General features: G+C 61.7%; 1 long non-coding RNA gene across 1 annotated transcript; it reads right to left on the minus strand.

The window, feature by feature from the left end:
* Positions 1–390: 390 nt before the first annotated feature.
* LOC309846879 lies at positions 391–3,639 on the minus strand. Its single transcript, XR_014302179.1, has 2 exons — positions 1,776–3,639; positions 391–1,471 (listed from the first exon to the last, which is right to left on the minus strand). It is a non-coding gene; the product is annotated as an uncharacterized lncRNA (long non-coding RNA).
* Between the last annotated feature and the right edge of the window lie 3,334 nt (positions 3,640–6,973).

Here is a 6,973-nt window from a genome sequence, read left to right on the forward strand (position 1 = left end):
ACCTCCAGACATGGGCTGACGGGGTCACCAGAGTCGGTGCTAGTAGCTGGGGAGAAGCCAGCCACGCCGATGAGGGCGGAGTGGTCCCTGTGGCCTGGTGCCAAAGGATAGCCACGCTCTGCTCTGCTGAGCACCGGGAGGGGCTCTGTGGGGTCCCTGCTGCCAAGGAAGGGGTGAGGGAGCATAAAGCTCACCCCGTCCTTGGCGAGGATGACTTCCCCAAGTATCTGGCCTGGACCCTTGATTTCCCCTGTTTCAAGATAACCCAGCCGGTGGCCGACCTGTGGACACCGTCTGTCCCGGGAAGGTCCCCCAACCTCAGAGGCATCCCCAGAGAGGCAGATCTCTCCAGGGACCCGTTAGATCTGTTGTTTTGCTAATAACAGATCATAAAATGGTCACATTCTTTTATTATGTAAACATGACCACGTTAATTATTTCTCAAAGTGCCATTGGTTCAGGAGCCTGCGGGGGAAAGACGGTAAGGCCGGGGGACCCGTGAGGGGACACATCCCGAGGGAGCCGAGGAGTCAGCATGGAGGGGGCGGGCAGGCGGTCTGCACCACGGGGGTCACCTGGGGATGGGGAGGGCAGGAGGGAGGGGGCGGGAGACTGGCGTGGGAGGGCCGGGGAGGACCGTGTGAGGAGAGGAACGAGGAACCGTAAACCACCGTGCGGCAGGAGGGCCTGGCAAGGGTGGGGAGCCGAGGCTGGGGCTCAGGGACGGCCCCCCGGGCCTACGTGCTGGCGGAGGGCCCACGGGACCCGAGCACCGCCTCGTTGCCCCATGCCCCAGGTGGCTGAACGTGTTCTGTGGGGTGACGGGGGCTGCGAAGTCTTTACTTCTCTCCCCACTGTAAGGGGCGACCGACTTCCCTCCCTGGGGTCAGGCCGGCTCCCATGATGCTCCTTGAGGGGACGCCGTGGAAGGGACCCGATGGCCGATCCTTGCAGCTGCCCCTCCTCCCTGGGAAGCTACTCACCCTGGGAGAGGCCCGCTGCCCCCAGGGAGGGCCTGGGCACATGAGTGAAATGGTCCTGGCTCCGCCAGGCCAGCCCCCCATGAAAGGGGGATCACCAGGTGACCTCGGTCCGCTCCAGGAGCTGCAGAGGCCCCACTGCACCCCGTCTTGCCCGAATTCCCCATCCACAAACCGCGGCAATTGAGTGACTTTGCTCTAAACCTACAAGTATGGGGTGGCCGGTGCACAGCTGCAGACCATGGGGACAGACGCGTCTGTCCCGTCCCCGGCGCCTAAGAGAACCTGTCCCTGTCGCCAAGGGCACCAAGCGCGGTGGGGGAGGGGACAAGCGGAGGCCCAGTGCTCACCCCACCGCATCCAACACACACACCAGCCTCGGGAAACCAGAGCCCCGGGGCAGCACCGGTCCGGGCTGCGCACGTGCGTCTCCCGTACTGCCGGCGTGTGAGACTCGAGCATCAGCAACGTGCTTGAGCAGCGAGGCCGTCCTGGCAACGACGTGATTCCGCTGGAGTCCCTGGGATTTCACAGACCACCTCTGAGGCTTTAACCCGCTGCTCCCCTGGAAACCCTCTTCCAGGCTGCAAGATGTCTGTCTGCCTTCCTCTGCCCCATGGGGGAACCGGGAGCCTCAGCGGCCTCAGCCTTGGTCCTGAGAACGTGAGGTTTTCCTAAAGCGGAGAAGTGTCCCCAGTGTGATAAAACTGGACTCGAAGGGTCCAACAACAGACCCTCCTTGGAGAAGTCCCCGTGGACAGGAACAGAGGAGCTGTCCCCAGCCCTGCTCCGTACCTACCAGCCGGGGATCCGAGGCAAGTCGCCTGATCCGTGTGCGCCTCGGTGTCCCCATCTGGAACACGGGCTCCAGGACCATAACAGCCACCCATGTGCTCTCTGCTCTCACTCCCGCCGCGAGGGCTGGTGGCTTACAAGACACCTCCTCACTGGCCCAGCCACGCAGACGGTCTAGAATGTCCACCCACGGTCTGGAAGGGTGCTCTCGGCAAGCGTGGAGACGGATTCCCCGGCTGCTTCCGGACCAGGCCTGTGATCAAGGAGGCGGCAGGGGGAGAGGTGGCTTGGGCGTCGGTGCCGTGCCATCCCCGGTTTAGAGACACCCCGTCCCCCGTGGCGCTGGCCGGCGTCCAGGGCTCAGAGCAGCTGGTCTCCCTCACTCACTCCGTGCTTGGCAAAGGTCTGCAGTGACCCTGCGGCTCCAGGCCCCTGTCTCCAAGCAGGCCAGAGCGCCACCGCAGCCGCTCGCTCCCCACACTCTGGGAGCAGGAAATCGGAACGTCAGGCTGAAGGAGATGGGGTCACCCAGTAGTTTTCATTCCAGGGGCCCCGGGAAAACGCCCCAGTGGGCCGTGTATGTCCAAGCAAGCATGCTCGGTCAGACCCCAACAGGAGACGGTCGTCCCAAGACCACGGGGCAGCTATGCCTCCCTTGGAGGGGTGCCTGGCACCCAACCCCAGCAAGACTGTCCTGGAGCTCGTGTGCACTCAGGGTCGCGGGAGGCGACCTGGGATTGAAGAACAAAATGCAGTGTTTGTTTGTTTGTTTGTTTGTTACAAACAGGTTGCCCTCAGGCTGGGCAGGGCTTCCAGCCACTGTGTCTCCCAGTTGAATCCCCCAGCTGAGCAGATCGGGCTGTGCTGAGCAGCCTGACCTTCGGGCACAGCGAGACTCCATCGCCTCGGGCAACCCTCCTCTCTGGTGCCCAGTTGTCACCTGTCCTCTTGTGGGCAGGGTACCTGCCGGTGTCGCAGCGGGGTGAGCTGTTTCCTTCCCGTCGGATTCACTCCTCTTTTTTATTCTTCCTAGCTGCTTGCTTGTCTTTGCACATCTGGACTCACCCTGTCCTTGGGAATGAGTAGAGGCGCGCCCCCCGCTTCTCGTGGAGCCCCCCAGGAACACCTGTGGGCTGTGCCGGCGGCACCTAAGCTGGTTGGCCCCGACTAAGCCAGCCGCCGCCTCTCCCCGCTGTGGCTCAAACCGCGTTCTGTCTCCGTCTCTCCGCTCCCTGTGCGCGAGGGGGACACAGTCTGGGAGTCCCTCCAAGAGGAGAGATTAGCTCACCACTCAAAGAGTGGCTTTGGGAGTTGAGAGTTTGCTTCAAGGGCAGCTTCCAGCTCTGTGTCCCACAGGACGCAGGAAGTGGGCGCCCCTAAACCCCGCCTCCCGCCGAGCCGCTCCCCAAACCTCCAAAGAGGCATTCGTACCGGCCAAGGGCAGGGCAGGGGACAACCATGGGGACCAGGAGGGGCCGGTGACCCGTAGTCTCAGACAACCAGGCCTGCGTCCCAGCCCCACGGCCATGCTGGCAAGTCCCTGCTGCTCTCGGTGCCCCTGGAGCGCTCCCCCTGCCCAGGATCTGCCGCTCCACTCACTTCCAAGCTAGCCCAGTCTGCCGATGCCCTCCTCACGTCTGTCTTAACAAAAACAGCCTTCCTGGGTGCCTGGGTGGTTCTGTCGGGGAAGCGTCTGCCTTCAGCTCCGGTCATGGTTCCAGGGTCCTGGGATCGAGTCCCAAATCAGGCTTCCTGCTCCACAGGGGGTCTGCTTCTCCCTCTGCCTCTGCTGCTCCCCCTGCTTGCTGTGCTCATGCTCTGTCTCTTCAATAAATAAATAAAATCTTAAAAAAAAAAAAAAAAACCTGGCTTCCTCTCCATGTCACTGCATCTGCTAAAAGCCGATTCCGTAAAACCACAAGGGGAATCACACCGCACGCCCATTAGAAAGGCCACAACCTGCGACACTCACCCCACCCGTGCTGGCGGGGGTGGTTGTGCCGGGGAGGGCGGGAGGACCGCCCGCCACACTGTGGACGACCGTCTGGCAATTTCTCTCCCCCGGGGCCCGGCAGGTCAGGCTGCTGATGCTCACGCACAGGGGCCGAGCTCCGATGTGCACCCGGAAGCCCACACACGGGTGCGGACGGCCGCGTGCTTCACCACTGCCGAGGCCTGGGAGCAGCCAGGACGTCCTTCCCCGGGTGAACGGAAGAGCCAACGGCGGTCCGCCCAGACAGGAGAATGCGGTTCCATGCGGGAACGGAATGAGCTCTCCGGCCGTGAAAAAGACACGGAGGAGTTCAAGGGTCTATTACCAGGTGAGAGAAGCCAGTCCTGAAAGTCTCCCCGGTGGCTCCGACTCTGTGACATCCTGGAGAAGAGACATCGAGGGAGACGGTCAAGAACTCTGGGACGCGGGGCTGGCTCGGGCCGTTGAGCTGCTGACTTGGCTTCGGCTCAGGTCCTGATCCTGGGGTCATGAGCTCGAGCCCTGCGTCGGGCTCTGTGCTGGGCGTAGAGACCGCTTCGGATCCTCTCTCCCCCGTCACGCTCACACTCTCTTTCTCTAGAATAAACAAATCTTTTAAAAAGAGAGAGAGAGCGAGAGAGAGGTCAGGGGCTGCCGGGGCTGGGGAGAGAGGGTGGTCGGGTGCGGCAGGGGTTTCTGGGGAGCTGAGGCCCCTCTGCCTGTCCCTGTAATGACGGGTACCTCAGCATACGTTTGTCGGAAGCGTGACGTGCCCAACGCCCAGAGTAAGTCCCGCGGTAAGCTCTGGCCTTCGGGCGATGACATCACGTCCGTGCAGGGCTGCCCTCGGGCCGGGGTGCTGACGGCAGGCGGCGGTGCCTGGGTCGGGGAGCGGGCACGCGGGCTAGCTTTCTTCCTTCGGCTCCATTTTGCTACAAATCTAAAACTGCTCTAACGATAAACTAATAAGCAAATTTTTCACTTATTTAAATAAGTAGACACAGAGCTGGGCGCTCACACAGATGGCTGACCTGGGTGCTGTCCTTGTCCCTGGAGGGCAGCTCTGGGCGGCCGGCCTGCGGCCTCTCCTGTGCCCATGGGCCGGAGCGGCGATCGTCTTTCTGTGCTCACATCCCATCACGGGGGGTCCCGAGAGAGAGACAGAGAAAACGAGCAGGGAGCCGAGGGGAAGGAGAAGCAGCTCCGTGCTGAGCCGGGAGCCCAGTGCGGGCTCGATCCCAGGCCCCTGACACCGTGACCTGAGCCGAAGGCAGACGTTTTACTGTCTGAGCCTCCCAGGGGCCCCCAAAGGAGACCTTTTAAATGGGGCCGTGGGGACACACAGCATCCCCACTTGCAGTTCGGTTTTGCTTCGCTGTGGGCCTGGCTACGCACTGTGGTCAGTGTGCACGGACCCGGGTTCACATACGACTTCTACTGGAATCAGTGGCTAGAAACACCCAGTGCTCGTAAAACACCTAGGGGGCTCTTCAAAAAACGGGGCTACGATCTGCTACAGATGGAAGCCAAACCCTGTGTGTGTCCCTCCTCCTCCTCCTCCTCCTCCTCCTCCTCCGTCTCTCCTCCTCCCCTGCAAGGATCACCCTGGGCATATCCTTCTATCTTCTCAGTGCACAGAGGGACTGATTTAAGGCTTCTATTGCACAAACCCCATACCGCGAATGCCTGGGTCTGCGAAGGGCCGCGGAGCCCCAGCCGTGGCGAGTTACGGCTCCTGCCGGATGCCTGGAGATTAGATTTCGTGTGGCCCACGAATTCCCTCCCAAGCCCTCTGACGTGTGGGATGGCGAATTCCAAGTTTATGATCGCATCGCTCCCTCCTCCTGCGCGAGACGAGTTCCTCCCCGAGCCGTGGCTGCTGGTGGGGATGAGTGGACTGTGGAGTCTTTCTAGAAGACAGACCTGCTTTCTCCCAGCCGCGGGAGGCGGGGGCGGGGCAGCGACATTGGGACGGACCCGCCAAAGCTGTCGCTCCCCAGCCTCGCTTCAAGCCTCTACAGAGGCAAACTTCCCAGCCTAAGCTCCCTCTCTCTCTCTCTCTCTGAGATAAATAAAATCTTTCAAAAATAAAAAATACAGTAAAATCTCCCCCGTGATACGAAGATCCACGACCAGACCATTTAAGGTGCTAGAAACAAGTGGTCTGTCTTCCTTCCAAACAAGCCAACTCATGCCCAGTGAGCGGGTAGACACGCAAGCAGCAGCCGACCGCGCCCGCCCTGCCTCCGGACGGCCAGTCTGACCCTCACGTGCAAGTCCGTTGGGACCGCGTCCTTTCCTGGCTGCCCTGACGTTTGTCCACAGTTCCAGACAAGCAGGTTTCCCGAAACCCAGGGATCTGAAGGGCTCGGATCACACAGCACGTCCGCTACTCTCTTCCCGCCGGTTGTGGTCGACCATGAGAACAACCGGGCCTAACTCTTCAGGCCAGGCTGCCGGGCCCAGCCACCGCGAGGAGCAGCTCTGGAGAAAGGCGCACACACGCAGGACACGCGCCCCCGACCGCCGTCCCAGCCGCGCGGGGCTCCCAAGAGAGCTTTCCCTCTTAGCAATGCCAAGAGCCCGTGTGACTGGCCCGCCCGGCCCTTTCCTCCTCCTGCATCTGGTGGAACCAGAGGAAGGGAAACCGGGTCACAGGCTGCCCCGAGAAGGCCACACCTCCCTCCTCACTCGTTCCGCGAACACCACCCACTACACCCCACAAAGATGAAGAAGATACGGCCGTGCCCCTGTAGAGCGCCCCGGTGACAGGTGCCTGTGTCTTCACAGAATGGGTGTACCCCTGCCCCCACCTAGTGCAGGTGGCGGGGGGCGCCCCACAGCCACTGGGGACCCAGAAGCCCGTCACCACCAGGGCCTCCACGTCCAGCCGGCAGAACCTGAACGAAGAGGCAGGGGAGCTAGAGCCCAGACCGAGGTCCTGAGGGCCTCCTTCCAGCCAGCGACTCAGCTTCTCCGGGCAACTTTCTCCGGGAGTACAGTTTATTTCTTCAAACACGTTTAAGCAGAAAGAGCGACGTTTCGAGCAGGAGTACATACGTAGTAAGCCTTCCTCTACAGAGAGCGGTTTCCCTCCTCTGCCGTGTCCCTCAGTAGTGGCAGCGCCCGCAGGGATGCGTGGTCAGCCTGCGGGTCACACGGCAGTATTTAAAATTGATTCCCAGGTGCGCGGGCAAATGCGCAGGTCACCAGCCCTTCTCTTGTT

Source organism: Mustela nivalis, assembly GCF_964662115.1.
Source record: "Mustela nivalis genome assembly, chromosome: 13".
Classification (NCBI taxonomy): Eukaryota; Metazoa; Chordata; class Mammalia; order Carnivora; family Mustelidae; genus Mustela; species Mustela nivalis.